The sequence below is a fragment of the Neopsephotus bourkii genome, unplaced genomic scaffold (genome assembly GCF_033783945.1).
Source record: "Neopsephotus bourkii isolate Nb327-2 ecotype Australia unplaced genomic scaffold, CSIRO-AGI_Nbou_v1 NB_1765, whole genome shotgun sequence".
NCBI lineage: Eukaryota > Metazoa > Chordata > Aves > Psittaciformes > Psittacidae > Neopsephotus > Neopsephotus bourkii.
In genome coordinates this window covers 11,818,757-11,835,135 of record NW_026902239.1, presented here as the reverse complement: position 1 = coordinate 11,835,135, position 16,379 = coordinate 11,818,757, and positions in this window count along the sequence as shown.

The following is a 16,379-nucleotide window of genomic DNA, read 5'->3' as shown; positions in this document are numbered from 1 at the left end:
ACTATATTAATTTCAGATTAACCCTTAGTCAGGTGAAGGGCAACTCTTTTTTACTTTTCTAGTAAAACTGCTGATGTCCATCATACAAAAAGATTGAAGTGGTACTGGAAAATAAATGTCAATAAATAGGATATACTGGATTATACTGTGGTCTTGGCCTTGTTCTAACTTTAGTTAGAATCATTTTAGGACCAGAGGTCACCCGCTATACATTTTTGAATAAGGAAATGCTTGAATTTTGTGTCAAAGGCATACAAAGTAGTAACAGCTTTTGAAGAGATCATTTAGTACATGTGCACACTTTGAGACAGAATTATACATACTCACAAGGCTCTTGTCAGATGTTGACAAGATTGTTTGTAGATCTCTGGTGTCAAGCCATTCTGAAAAAACTGTTCTGATGTTTAAAGATTTTTATACTTGGACAGTTTTTCCTTATGTCTATCCTGAGTTTTAATTTAGATCCACATTCTATTTCCTAACAATATGCATGTAGGCAACAGTACATCCCTGTCCTATTTAAAATAACCTTTTGCATATTATCTCTCCCGATCATCTTCTCTGGGCTTTTTTCCTTTTTTTTTTTTCCTTTTTTTTTTTTTTAATAGCTTTCCCACATAGATCAAAGTTTCTAAGACTCTTACAATTTACAGTTTTCTCCAAATTTTCTGGATATGATCTTTCATTAGAGGCCTTAGAAGTGTTGATTGGAAAGGTGTAATTCCTTTCCTTTTGTTGTATACACAAAACTCTAAGTGATACTTCTTGAAATGACAGTTGTCTTATTTTTCAGCAGCACACAGTTTTGTGTGTTCATTCCACTGCATCAGATTTTTTTCTGCAGTGCAGCTTTCAAGATGTTGCCTTGCATAAAGTTTTAAATAAGATTTTTTAATTTTTAAATGTAGTTCTTTAGTTTTGTAATTATGGATTATTTTTTTTTTTTTGGTAGCTATAGTTTCTTCAGTTTATCAAAATAATTTGAATTCTTATCCAGATTCCAAAATCTTTGCTTTGTAATTTAGTGTCATGCCCAGTATTAAGATGTGTAGTTTTCTATTCCATTGTTTGTATCACTGTCATACATAATAACTGAATAATAAATATAGAGTAGGTGAGACCACTGCATTAGCTAAAAAGCTGTCTCTATTTTGACACTAAATTTGATAATTTTTTTCAGGGTTTTTTTTTCTAGTCATATATTTCTAGTAATTTTTCCAGTCTGCTTATAGGATTGCTACATCAAACTAGATCAAAAGCATTGCTAAAGTCAAAATAGACTGCATCTACTTTTTTTCTGTGTCTTCTAGGAAATGTATACGATTAAGAGGAAACAAAATTGTTTTGATTAAAACCTGATTTTGACTAACAAATGTTAGCTCTTCATTATTACTTGATTATCCCTGAGGTTCTTACAAACTGATTAATATTGTAGCGCCTAATATTTTTCCAGGCATCAATATTACATGTTCTGTTGGGCCTATACCTATTTTAATCTTTCTTTTCTCTTCCCCCTCCTTCCCCCGCTAATGGATACTAGCTGTTTCCCTTGTTTCAGTCCTCTGATTCCTCACAAGTCATCCAAGAAAACTGTCTGAACTAGTTGCCTGAAGTGATTCTCAACAGGGAATGATATTTTTAAAGATCTATTTTATATTAATATTGTTAGATTGTTTTTCCCCTAATGTGATCTGTTTTCTTCCTTCTTTGTTACTAATATCAACCATGTTGTGGCTGACCTCAATTAACCTCTTTACATAGAATAAAACAAGCAAACTGAAGGAAGAACATTTTGCATTTCTGTCACCTGCAATAGCTTGCCTTTTTCCTTTAAATAACAAGCCCTTATTTCTTCCATCATGTTATTACACCTAATGCATTTCAGAGCATTTCCCGATTGCCTTTTATATTTTCTTCCAGCTGTATATCATTTTGTGCCATAGGCTTCTGTGTTTATCCTTCCATCATGTGCTATTGTTCTAAGCTGTTTTTTGGCAATACGTCCCTGTTTTCACCATGTAAAACTTCTTTCCCCCTTCCTTCCCACCTCCAGATCACTAAAGAGCTCCTGCTGGAGTTACTGTCTTACTATATACAACAGCTCTTCTCTGTAATGGGGTAGGTTGTCAGATTCTGCTTCATTTCTATAACCAGCTACTCTCCTGCACTATGGAAAAGGTACAGAATCTATTATTAAAATAGGAAAGATTGCATGAGCTATAAGTCATTAACTCCCCAAACAGCATCAGAAAATTATTTAATATGAACATTCATAGCTGTATATAAAAAGTCTAGCAGTATATGATACACTAGACACATAACAATATAGCTTTTATAAAATAAAGTAGTACCTTTACCATGAATAAAAACAAATGGAAGTAGCCCTGTTCATAGCTCAAGCTTTACCATGTGCATACTCCAACATAAAGAGGTAAGAACTTGATAAAAGATGAGAAAAATACACATTAAAAACAGGCTCTGAATATCATCTTTCACAAAGATTTTGAGACAGAGCACCAAGTCATGTGGTCCTGTGGGGCAATTGTATTTGCATTTTCCCCATGAGAATCTTTGAAATCTCAACTGGCTGTGTCTGAACAAGCAGATCAAAGGATCTTCACTGGTGAGCAAAACCTCTTTTATTTGAAGTTCATATGGAATTATTTCAACCCAAGAGCAAATCGGCTTGAAAAAGAAGCGATAGAGATTTTTTCAATGCAAATTATGTGATTCAAATAAAAGCATATAGCCAATATAAGAAGTCTCTTAGGTCTTGATGGAGAGCAAATCAGGTTTTAAGTGAACAAAACCAAAATCTTGGCTACTATTTAAAGGAAGGTAAAGCAGATTTTGCTTCCAGATTAGAAAAAGGTACACTAAATCATATGCATTCTCATTTATAAATGCCAATATTAGACTTGAACAGAAAAATTGTCTTTTAATGCCCAACGCTAGAGGGTGTCAAGGGAAAATGTGTGGAAAGATTAAATGACTGCTGTTTGTTTACTGCAAAATAAAGAATCACATGAATTTGGCCTATTTAACCCTGTTCACACCCGATGTGCATCAGTTCTCAGTTTTGAGTTCATTAAGTAACTTCTAACTCATGCTGTTAATACAGATGACTTCCCATAATGCCGTAGGCCCTTTATGGCACAGCACAATGACTTATGTGGGAGCAGCATTGTTGATACCAACAGTCATGCAGCAAAAAATACTAAAATATGCCTGTATTTGTAAGATGGACCATTTTCTCCCAAACGAGGATGCAGTCATTGAAGTGGCTAAAGGACTGAAGACATAATCAAGCATTAGCAGTTTTATTTGATTACTTTCATTTTTTGGCTTATCAGTTGCCAATCATGATTCAGAAAAAAAGTCCATGGATACGTAAAATCCATTCTTATTTTTTAAATACCCTTTTTTTTAAAAAAAAGAAGTAAAAATCTCAGGCCATATAGTAGTCTAAAAATGTTGCAGTCTGACCATAATGCAAATGGTTGGTAAAAGATTTGGAGTTGTCTTCTCATGCTGCTGTTTCTAAGCACAACTGGACGCTATACCATGTAGGACCACCAGAGGTTTTGTTATAATTCTGATGGTTTTGCTGGTTACTCAGAGCTCCTATGAACTCTCAGCTGTTTCAGGGGCCCAAGTGCACCACTTCACTCTCTGTAGCTTGCCAGTGACTGCCTTCATCATTTGGTGATACTCATTTTGTATTGCAGCAACCCACTTGCCCCAAGTGTCTCATTTTCCTGGCTTAGTAGGCAGCCACTGCAATTACTGGCTATGTAGTGCTGTAGTTCTCCCAAGCAGAAGAAGCAAGACTTTTTTGGTTAAAGGCTAGTTTTGAAATTAAACTGTGTTTAACAGGAAATGTCACAAAGAATTGGTTTATTTTCTTAGAAAAAAATCTTAAATGAAAGGGCTTGAAATATATGTACTTTTGATTTTGAAAGACTAGAAATGTTCTTCTATTTTTATTCAGGCAACCCAAATGCTTGAATTTCTCATTTTTGGAAGCTGTATTGTTCTCACTGAATTGTTTTAGGGGATTTTTCTGTGAAGTTGCAGCTATCTAAAAAATTTACTTCTACTCCTGGATGCATTCAAAATTGACAAGTCTCAAAGGTAATATTTTAAATCACAGGGGTTATGTTTTCGTACAGAAGAAAATATGACTCGTTTGGTTTCCAAATCCTCAAACCACTTTTTACTGTGCAGGAGAAATGAATGCAAAGAAGCAAAGAAAGAAGTTAGGTGAAATTGTGCTCCATTGCTAGAGTTCAATAAGTCAAAGAAAGGGTTTCATGTTTTGGTTTGTTTTGCTTTTTTATTATTATTATTTTAGATAAATTCATAATGTTTTGCCAGTCTGAAGCTAAAAATACTAGAGACTAATATCTTGGAAGGTTCCACGACCAAAGAAATCCAGCCTATCATTTTCTGAGCAGCAGGAGTAGTTACCATTGCAATCGATTTTATTACACTGTGGTAAATTTCTTATACTTCTCATTGCTCACACAATGATTTCTGTTTGAAGTAGAGGCTGGTGCTTGATGATGTGGGAGGAGTGCCATGCTGTTATTTTTCTCTCTATTGCTTCCTTGTCCTGTTCTCTTGAGAACGCAACTTACACCATACCCTGAGGCTTGACTTATGCTGAAATGTGTGTCTAAAATAATGTCCTGAAGGGGGTTACTTTTTGTTCTCAGAAATCCTAGAAAATGTTCAGCTTCACTGTAAAGTAATACAAAAGACAGCTCTCATTGCAGAGGAAACGAATGTCTGGTTGGGCATTTAAAAGTCTGGATAGGGTTTCTCCACTCTTGCTTCCTGGAGCTGCTTCATCCTTTAGCTTCCTCTTAGATGGGAGGATGATATCGTATAAATTGATGATATGATATTTGCCATATGAAAGATATTATTCCATATAAAGAAACTGTGCCATTTTAGTTAGACTTTTCTTAAGTGACAGAACACACACCAATGAAATCTGCTGCAGTGTACTCTTATGTCAGAGTCATAGGAGGTTTCTGATTTATTTGCAGATGATTTGGTTTAAAAGCACACCTTTGGAATCATGTGTTTCACTTGTGTAGCCCAGGTCTAGGCAGCTAAAATAGTTCAATTTCCCAAGGAACTGGGTGTATGACATGAGGGAGCCTGTGTTTCTGCTGTTTATTCAGGTGGGAGCAAATTGTGCACAGACTAGGTATTTTGAGAACCTGTAAATCTTTCACCAGGTATAAATATATTTTATTTGTATAAAATGCCAGCCTGGAACATGCTATTGTTCTTGTTCTTCTAGGGGTCTAGTTAATGCCAACCTTTATTCACTATTTTATCACTGAGAAAAAAGTTGAGAAACTGTTGTTGAACACTGCAGAAAAGGAGCAAGTCACCAGGGTGCTGAAATTTCAATACTAGTTGGTTCAGAGTTGGGGAACAAAGATCGTGGCTCACCAACAGGATCAAGATAGCTCTTGCAGTAGCACAATTGCCAGTGTCTGAGGACTTAAAGCAGGGTACACCATGGAGGCAGGTATTATTAGGTGGAAAGAACTGGTGGTTTCAAGAACTGCACCAGCATAACTGGATTAGGTTTTTGCCTGCAGCAGAGTGGCTCCACAGAAAGATCCTCCTCAGCCCTAACACCATTCACTGTGTTGAAAACCATGACAATCTCTAAATTCAATCACCCAGATTAAAATTTCAGATCTTCTGCCTAATGTTTCTGGTGGTATGATGATATATATGTATTTTTATTTTAACAGCTCTAGTTATAAATTTGTTCTTTTGGGGTTTGGGGTTTCTTAGTAAAGCATGGCTTTCTTAGTAAAGCAGGGATAGAAGGAGAGTAGTGGAGTGGATGATGACTGAATGTTCTTCCCAAACACTGGGTGAAGAAAATTAAACTTTCAAAATAACTAAAGAAGTACTCAAAGTGAAAATAAAACTTTGAAAACTTCCCTGGTATATCCAGATGCTGTAAAAACTGTACCAAAGGGAGGAAGTATTTGCACAGCAGTTTCTTTCTCTTGAGGTTTCTTTCTGTTCTCAGGGGCAGAAGTTTTCCACTGTCCATGTAATTCCCAACTCACACTAAGCACTCAATGAAAAATGCATAAACACAGGGACACACTGTATTTTTGAATGATGTCATTCCCACTAAGGTGAGTGTCAGCTATACTGAAGTAATACACTTACAAAGCAAAAGGCAGCTTTATTACACCACAGAAAAGCCTAGACAGAGTGACTTCAGAAGGTCTCTTATATAAAGAAATTGCAAACCACTTTAGATAGTGTTTAATTCAGTCAAAAGCAAAACCTTTTCTGTGTTTGGAAAGTACAGCATTAGCCACTCATCTCATCATACTCCAAAACAAAAAAATGTAAAAATAAAGTCATTTTAGAGCTCATTTTGTATAGATGCTGTTTGGGAGTTAGACCATGCAGAATAAAGACATTGGACTCTTCTTGCTGGCTCCCTCAGCAAGATCAGCTATTGAGTAAGGTGGACGCTTACACCTCACAACATACACTAGGACCTGTAGTGTTTAAACACATTGTGGGTTTTCTAGCAAAATAATCTGTGTTAAGATTAGCTCTGTTTGCAAATAAACTTTGGCAGGATATTTGTTGTACCTGGATTTTTTTGTATTCATTCAGCACACCTGGTACTATTGCATTTATTTTTAGCCAGCTTAGACAAACAAGAACCAGCTTCAGGACCCAGAAGAAACTTGAACAGTCCCTACTCATACTATGCGGAGAAGAGGGCAAACTATGACTTTCTTGAAACCAGACCTCTTTTTATACTATAAAAAGTATTAAAAATATATTAAAAATATAAAAAGTTATAAAATGTATTTTTATAACCATAACAACAGGCACAATTTAAAGCTATTTCTTGACTTGGCCTCATATGCATTTCTCTCCTGCATTTCCTTGGTGTGTAAAGTGAGCTTGAGTTAAAAGAAGTGATGCTGCTTCCGCCACAGCTCTACTGGGGAAACACCCACTACAACACAAGGTAGCTGCAGTCAGTCTGGGCAGGCAGTCAAAGTAAAACTGTATTCTACAGAAGCAGTCAGCATCCCTTCCTCCTCCCACCTACTTCTCTTAGGAACAAAGTGGTCAGAAATTACTAGAAATGTTGTAAGTGTTGCAGTTTCAACAGCAATCTACTGCATCATTATTTATTGTTTTGATTTTGCAAAAAACAAGCCTATCCAAAAGTTCAAGAAATCATGTGCAATAAAACACAAGTCAAAACCAGCACCATAATATAAAAGCCTTCTGAAAGTAGTGAAAAAAGGTCTTTCCCACCATCCAACACAAGCCACTCATCCTGGTTTCCCAGAAAGAGGCTTGTAGAAAAGGCATCCTTTGTAGTATGACCTAAAGGGCAACTAATACAAGCTTTGTGGAAGGATGAGGACAGCAAGTTCCAGAGTTCAAGACCTTTTGGTAGAACACTCTATCTCAGCCTCTCTCAATTATATCAGGGCTCTGTTAATACATCAGGCAATATCCACTGCCATGCTATTCACCTGAAGGTGGAAAAAAAAAAAAGCATCTGTAATGAAGGAAGACTTCCAGGAAGCTTGGATTAAGTGCTTTGAGGTACAAGAAAAATACACTCTTTTCCCTATGGTTAATATTGGTTTAGCACCCTGCTATTGTTTGTTATGAAAAATGATGCTAATTAATTAAATATTATTAATACAAAACCTTATTTTGTGTTTGGAAAATGTCTGGAGATCCCAAAATAGAAATTATTCTTTATATTATGGTAACACCTAGAGGCCTAATCTCTACTGTGAAAGGCACTGTACAAATAAACACAAGACTGCCTCTTGCTTGGAGGAATATATTGTAAATGCAAGATGTAAGCAGCAGATGGGTAATGCAGCAAAGTGCAGTACAAGAACAAACAAGATCCTGGTGGTCAATATGAAAAAAAGTGACTGTGGTGACTCACTTGTTGAGCTATAATTGGATTTTGTGGAGCATTATGTCAGAGAAGACTTCCCAGGATTGATTTGGAAGAAGCCATTGAACTATAGACAGACTCTGTGAGGGGTTGCATTAAGCATATGCTGTGTTGCATGTATATGCTAGCATCTCTCACTTGCTTTGCTTTCCAAGTATTTTAGTAGGATTGTCATTATGTTTTCAGCAGTGACTAGTAGATTATAAGGAAATTATTTATTTGCCTGAAGATGGTAGTCCATCATAGAATTGGTCACATGGGATATACATATGTCTTGGAGACACTGGGTCATCAGATTTTCCTTTTCAATGTTACCTAACATGCCTAAAGAAAAGCTATTGATAGTGTTGAATCACTTTTATTGATAAGTTAATTTCCCCTTCCTCTGCCTCTGTCTACTGAGTTGGTGACAGAAAAAATCAAGAACTATTTTGATTTCAAAATAAACAGTAAACCCATGGAGAACATTAGTGCTGGCATTTGTTTAAATTTCACAGGTTTGATAACATTCTCCTACTCTCAGCTGGAGAATACTATCAAACCTGGCAGTTACTTAAGACATGGTGTCAGGTTAGAGTGCTAGAATTGGATTTTGTTTAAGTACTGAGACTATTGTAGAGGGAGTTTACTAGTGTCAGTGAATATCTTTTTCTATTTTTATAAAACACCTGTGAGAGCCTCCTTGGAAGTGGGTGACATTTGGCTGGTAAGGTAGCTGTGAAAAAGTTGGAAATTTTGTAATATTTATCACATGCCAATATTTTGCTCTGGCAGCACATCTGTAGAACATTATTCTTCTTGGTATCCGTGGCAGTGGACAGCTTTCTAACGCCTTTCCTGAAAAATTTCCAAAACTATCTGCTTGGCTGGAAATATTCAGTGATATGCAGAACTCACATGTGCCAGCAGATGACCAATCTGTAGTGACTGGCACATGTTATTTTGAGATGGTAACATGTTAAAATGGTAACAGCTGGCCAAATTTTGGCAGGAAAATCAGAGCCATATCATGAATAGTTCTGCATGTCACGCGTGACTGGTTTGTCATGTATCACCTGTGAATCCCTCCTCACTTTGCTTATTACAATCATAGAATCATAGAATTCAACCAGGTTGAAAGGGACCTTAAGGATCATCCGGTCCAACATATATTGGCAAAAAGCACAATCTAGACAAGATGGCCCAGTACCCTGTCCAGCTGAACCTTAAAAGTATCCAACACTGGAGAATCCACCACTTCCCTGGGGAGAGTATTTCAATGGGTGATTGATCTCATTGTGAATCCATGCTTTTCCTAATCACTTGCTTCATTTGACTTGTAATAGCCCCTAGGGAGATTCACTCCATAACTTTCCCAGGGACTGAAGTAAGATTGATGGGCCTATAACTTCCTGCAGTCACAAATCTTCACTAATCAGCTGATTCCTGGTAGCCGTTATCAAAGGTATCTTTCTCGCCCTCAGACTTAGTCTATCTCTAGCAGCACTTTTTTTCCATCTGCTTATTTTTAAACATTTCTGCTCTGTGTAAAGTGGGATGAAACTTTCAGGTGAAGAGACAAGACTTAATGCGATTATCATGAATTTGACAAATGAAAGATTATCAATAAAACAAGTTAAATTTTTCTGCAAGTAATTGAAGATTCCTGAGTGAACAACTGTTTCTGGTATGAAACCTGGTGAGGGCTGGAGAAGACCAACACAATAGTGCATACTGAAATTTGGGCAAAAAGAAGTGGTGCTCACTATGAAGGCAGTTGAAAATGTGGTAATCCTCAGTGATGTTCTGTTGTTAGTGGAAAGTTAAAGTTTTCATCTGCCATTGGCTTTCCTGTAAATATTAAGAAAAAAAAAAAGTCAGCAGACATTTGGCAACAAAATCTCCATAGCTGGTTGCTGTTTTTCTCTGCTTTTTCATAGCCTTCATTCTCCCTCCAGCATTACCAGAGTCAACAATTCAGTGAGGAGAGCAACTGTCTGTGGGGAGGAGTACCCCACAGACCTTTGGTGAATGCGTCAGCCTTCTTTATCCTCCTGCTTTTGTGTACTCACTACAGAAGTGAGTTAATGAGGCTGGCAAAATTGTACCACAGACTCTGTGGCTGTAATAGTGCTGGTTTTGGTTCCTTGTCCCGGGCCCTCTTCAATCTCATATGCTACAAAGCAGATTTAACTGTCCAACTTTCACTCTCTTTCAAGCATTAGTTTATATGTCATGATTTGTGTACATTTAGGACACAGAGGCAGTTCCTTCAAAGGCTGTCAGGGACCAGGGACTAGGAATAACATTTTTCCTTTGAAGGCAGTAGGTCTGATTCCTTCTTCCTCCTGCTTACCAAAATCAACACAGGATATTACTGTGATGGCACTGGGGAAGCATGCTCAGGAAACGACATCTCATGGTGCTTTTTGTTCTCTCAGACTTGAGAAGCAAAGGACCAGGAAGAGAAACTAGTGTCCTGGCTCTTTTGTAAATAGGGCAGCACAGCATATCACCACCAACCTATTACTGAAGAGACTAAGAGATAAAATTTAATCAAATTTGGGCAAAAGAGGCACACATAATTTTTCAGTTATTGCCTCACAACCCAATGTCAGAGTACATAAAATGTTCACAAACTATTTGGAACTAGCCCTTTTTGTATTCCTTCAGTGATGGTTTAAGTATTCATCCTCATCTCACAACCTTATTCAGAGCACATTTCTGCAGTGATTTGTATAGAATCTCAGCTGCCTAATGCTGGTAACTTCCTAATATTGCTTTAAGTACTGTTCAAATACTGAATGCAAAGGGAACAATGTTTTATTTTCACTGGCTGATAACTTACATATCAAAATATGCTCTTATAGCATCCAAGTGAAACCATTTTTCAGTGACTACACAAACCAAGTGGTAAGTTATCCTAAATGGATATTTATTTCTTTTTCATGAAGTATCTATTTCATAATTCTAATTCTTTACTATTGCTCTTACAACCTACAAAGCTTGCTTTTCTCAATAAAAGGTAACATGTCTGCAAGTCACTATTCCATAACCATTTAAGCAGTAATTCACATAGTTTTACAAATAATCTTTGAAATATCATTTTGTTTTCTATTTAGCAAATGTCTGACAGAAACCATTCCCTAGTACTCAGAGATGTAAGCAAGTAGTTTTCTCAAACACAACCACTCAGTATTTGAAACATATTTTTCTGATGTTTAATCAAAACAGGTTTTTTTGGACGTGTTCATAAATGTGGAGCATTGTGCAAGTTTGACAGTCCCAAGAAAAGCACTTGGGTTTTCATTGACAAAAATGCAACCGTTTTCAGCACCTTAGTGAAATATAAACCCTGGTGGTCAGGACACTGAGGAAACACATTGACTCCTCATTCCCCACAGAAAGGGGACACAGAGACATAACAAGATCCCCTGTGCCAGACCCTTTGAGGTTTTCTTGCTTGGCGAGACTTCAGACTGTGGCTTAATATTTATCATGACACAACAAGTAAATAAATACCTTGGCACAAAGCCTAGAGCCCGGCAGCACTGCCCCTGCTGCAACCTTCTGTTCAAAATACAGAGCTCTATTTATCATCTTTCACATAAAACGTGTTCAGAGGAAATCACGTAGGGTATGTTTAATTTCCTTATTTGGCTTCTTGATGTTGTCACCTAGATAAACCCCACATCCAGAGACCTTTGCTGAGAGCATTAAGCCAAAGTAGCTGAGAGGGCTGTTGTCAAAGTAGTTTAATTTATAATGATGTGTTTCATAGTAGATATGTGCAAAGTCACCTTTAAGCAAAAGGCTTCTATCCATGTTATTTCCTTTAAATGATGAAGTATGAAATAGTTGCAGCAGCTGTTTAATGAATAATCACAAGGATTTTCACACTAGATAGTGTGTGACTTTTCCTCCCTTCAGTGCTGTACAGATTTCTAAGCATTGTTGCTGAAAAGTGGTAAAACGCTACCAAAAATATACTGGTAGCAGAAAGGTAGTTTTTATCATTATCTTCATGACAACAGTAATTCTTAAGTTCAGGTATAACAGTGATGGAATTGAGTATGTTTTGGGTGAGGGGAGGAATATGGAAAAGAAGGACAGAGGTAACAAGGGAATTGTAGATGATATATTGAAATCAAAGAACAGAAAGAGAAGTAAGAGTGGTATCCAAGGAACTTATTTTGCTCATTAGAGTTATCAAATCAAATGGGACCTATGAATGGACATTAAAAAGATGAATAAACAATTGTGTTTTGGGAATTACATAAAGTCACATCCTGGAAGAACAATACATATTGTTGGAAATCTATGGTCCTGTAGGTCCATCCCCCTGACCCCTTGGATGGGGCTAGATTTAGAAGAGGGTTTTATGACAGAAATTTTTCACAGCCTCGACATGCTGTAGATGACAAGGAAAGGAGGGCAGTGGGGTACACATCAGCTATCTGCTGATTAGTCTAGACAGTATCACTTTGGGGTATGAAGCGTATATTGAGGGATCTGACTTGAAAGAAGAAAACAGCATGTGAATGGGAAGGTGTCTTTGTACTGTCCTTCTGGCCTTAAAATCTCTGAGTCCATGAATACCTCTCTTGGAAGAAAAAGTGCTCTGGTACTCTGGTGCCCCATTTCTACCCTTTTTGGAAAGCATTTCCTTTTTTAAAGAGATGGAATAGACGGTTTTCTTCTTTTCTTCAGAATGTTGACCTTTCAAAATCCACAGGAAAAACAACATAACCCATTATGTCAATCCTATTTCACCTCTGATGGATATTTATAATTGCCACTGAAATAGGAAATCCGCTTCTGACCTTTGATGCTGGAATATACTTAAAATTCATGCCTCACTGTGCTCTGTCAGCTTCTTTTCATGCATGCTTTTATATGTGGGCTAATAAATACGAGTTTGGGAGCAAAAGCTCTGGCAGTGAAATTCAACTCATGGTTTTGCTGTGAGGTGTGCTTGCCAAAAGCTTATCTAGAAACTGAAGAACTGTTTTTCATTTACAGCAGTTTTGAATATGACATCACTGTTTATGACTGACATTAGCAAGTAATTTTAACATTACAGTAATGCTTATGACAGGATCACTAAAGTTTAAATAACACAAAGATGTAAATTTTAATTGGTGCTCTTTGTTGGAACATATTTTGCGTGAATCTGTGACAAAAAATAGCAGTTTGTTTTAATATCATCCAGGTTATACTTTTGTAATTACAATGCATGGCATTTCAGTCTAAGTCAAAAGAAACCAATGACTTGTATATTCCAAACTGTACAAAGCTCATCTTTGTGCTATGACATGAATTCAACAATCTCAGGATATACATTTTTGCTCTACATGTGCAAAATATTATACCAATCAAACAGAAAGTGTTTATACAGATGATGCTCAGAAGACACTGAGGAGCAACAGGATGCGTTTCATCCTTTCATCCTTGCAGCTCAGTATGGGGCTGAACCAAAGTCAGCAACTATTCTTTACAGTCTTAGTCTAAAGTGGATATTAGCAGTAACTTCTGCAAACACACAACCTAAGCAGTAGTTGCTGACAATATATCTTAATCTAGTATCTTCTGCACACTGTCAATAAAAATCTGCTGTATATCAATCATGCTATAATATGCTAACTGAAATTATCAAAGTTGAAATAAATTCAGAAAATAATGGAAATTAAAATAGGGTAGTAACTAACTGTTGATTTGCAGAATAGTGTTATGTTCCTAGAGTTCTGAAATACAGAGGAGAACGTAATTTAATTATGAAAGTGTGAATAGTCAAGGATTCAAGAAGAGAATATTCTCTCTCTTACCTGGAAGCTGCCAGTGTAGCTGCTGCAGGAGTTTATCTACCATGACAAAAAACAATATTTGGGCACTTACAAAACCTCTAGGGTTTTAGTCACACAAAATCAAAAACATCCAGGGTTCTGGTCTAAATGTAAAACTACAGGAATACATATGTTTTATTTTTTGCTTTTCCATGGCTTTCTCATGCCAGATTCAAATGAAGTCAGCTTAAATTTTCAGGGACAAAACATGTTTTAGAAAGATAGACAGACTGTCCTTCCTATAAACTCTGATGTGCCTGTATAAAATGCTCCAGTGGAGCATAGCCTCAAGTAGCTCTAACTTCACTGTTGTGCAAAGGACTTAATTTTAAACTTGTTTATGTATTTTTCCTGTCAGAACTTGGAGTTAAAACAGTTGTAATACAAACACCATTAAAATTAATTCTGCATTATAGAGAAGTATCTAAGAATCCACATATATGGTGAGGTGTAAGGATAATACTGACTGAATTGTTCCTGCAACTTTAACATGCAAAGGACTCTGAGCAGAGGAGTTAGAGAGAAACTTGTCATTTGGAAATGGCTTCTGCTTGAATCGGTTCAGTGTAATATGTCAAAACCCATATTTTTCACTCTGAAGTATTTAAAATTTTCATTTTTTAGTTATTTAATTTTGTAAAAGGGAACCTCAAAATAAAGTTTCCCCCCACCTCCCTACCCCCCAGATATTTTCTTATTTGGATCCAATAACAACTGTCTTTGCATTGCATTCAGCAGGCTTTGGATCAAGTGCTGTTTTCTCTAGGGTGAGAGCAGCTGGCTGGGGATGGTTTGTGGCTTGTACTACATGTTGCTTCAGTCTCAGTTCAGCTGCAATCAGATGAGGGTGCAGACACAGGAACTGATGCAGGTGGCAGAGCGTGGCACTTGGAGAACAGTAGTGTCAAGAACTGGTGCTGAAAACTGAAATATTACCCCTAGAGATGGCTGTACAGGTGATCTCTAAGGCAGAAATCACCTGCTAGTTTTAGAAAGAGAGTACCAGCTTGTTTTATCTGAAGAGCTAACCCACAGTGTTGCTGGTTATATCCAGTCTTTTAAATGCCCTCTAATTTGCTTTCGGTGCCTCATGGGAGGGATGATCTGATTGAATTGCCCGCAATATCCCCTTGATCTTATTCCACTGTGTATTCTAGTGTGAATGTCAGTGTACTGATACTCTCATGCAGAAATGGATGAAATTAATATCAATGACTCCACAAACTGGTAGGCAATATACCCATGAAAGAGTCACCAGCTCAGAGTTACTCATGTCTGATTATGAGCAGGGGGTGTTAAAAGATCCCAAGTCCCTGGGAGAAGTCCACAGTTTTGTATTCCTGGGTTCATATGGGGATTCTTCCTTGATCTCACTTATTGGAGCTATCTGATTTTGAGTAAAATATTTTAAATATTAACCAGGTCAGAGAGTCTCTGGGAATGGTTGTTCATCCTGGCAAGTACAGTACTTTCTCAGGAGATGGAATATCTGCGTGCAATGAATCTTTAATTATTTTATGTGAGGTTGAAGTGCCATGGTACAAGTATGAGAAACTGCCATCACTCTGTGCTATCATGCTAGCAGTTAGGTCACAGGGACAGCTTTTGCCAGGCAGGTAGCAACTATACTGACCCTTGTTCTAGTCACTGTGCATGATCTGTCGGTTAATTATGTAAAACAGGCTGACAAACTTATTCTCTTGTTATCCTGAGAGAATCATCTAAAAGCATTGTACATCTGGTGAATTAGAATCAACCATATCAGCTGGCTTTTCTAGCACTTATTAAACTCTTTCATTAGCAAAAAATTGTAGTGAAGAATGAAGGAAGATAAACAGATGAACCTAAGCAACCCCTGTGGGTTGATATTCAGAATATTTTTCACTTGATCCATTATTTTTGCCTGAAAGAAAAAAACATGCATCCACGATAACACCGCTAAAGCCATGTCTTCTATTTCGCTGTTGGTTTTAAGATCTTGACAGAAAATATTTGATCTTGAAGGGCAAGGATGTATAGCTAAAGGTGAAACAGAGTTTATTAATTTTAAATTGTAATGTATTTTTGAGTACTGTAGGACCATTTGATTACATTTTATGACTCCCTTATCATTGATACCCTCTGGCTGAAAGCTATTATACCACATACCATTTTTAGTTCCTTTCTTCTCTCTTGTTTTATCTATCTTCTTACAAGATTAACTATCCTGTTCTTATTTGCCTTTTTTCAGTCTTTTACTGTCTTGAGCATATATCTCCTCTTTCCTTAATTCTTCAGCTTCCTACAGCAAGATCTTGTGACCTGGATCCTTGATTCTAAATGAGGAGTCACCACTGGTTTTGGATAGCATCCTATAATTTTCATCTCAGTTTTCAGCCATTTCTGTGTCAATCCTACTGCCTTAGCTTTTGTGACAAGCATTCTATATTGAGCCAAGATTTTTACTAAGAAATCTGCAGGGCTGCTTCTTCGTTGGATTTAAGCAGGTGATTTACATTCCTTTACTGTCCCTTTACTGTTTCCAAATAGTATTGTGTGATACACCATGAGTATAT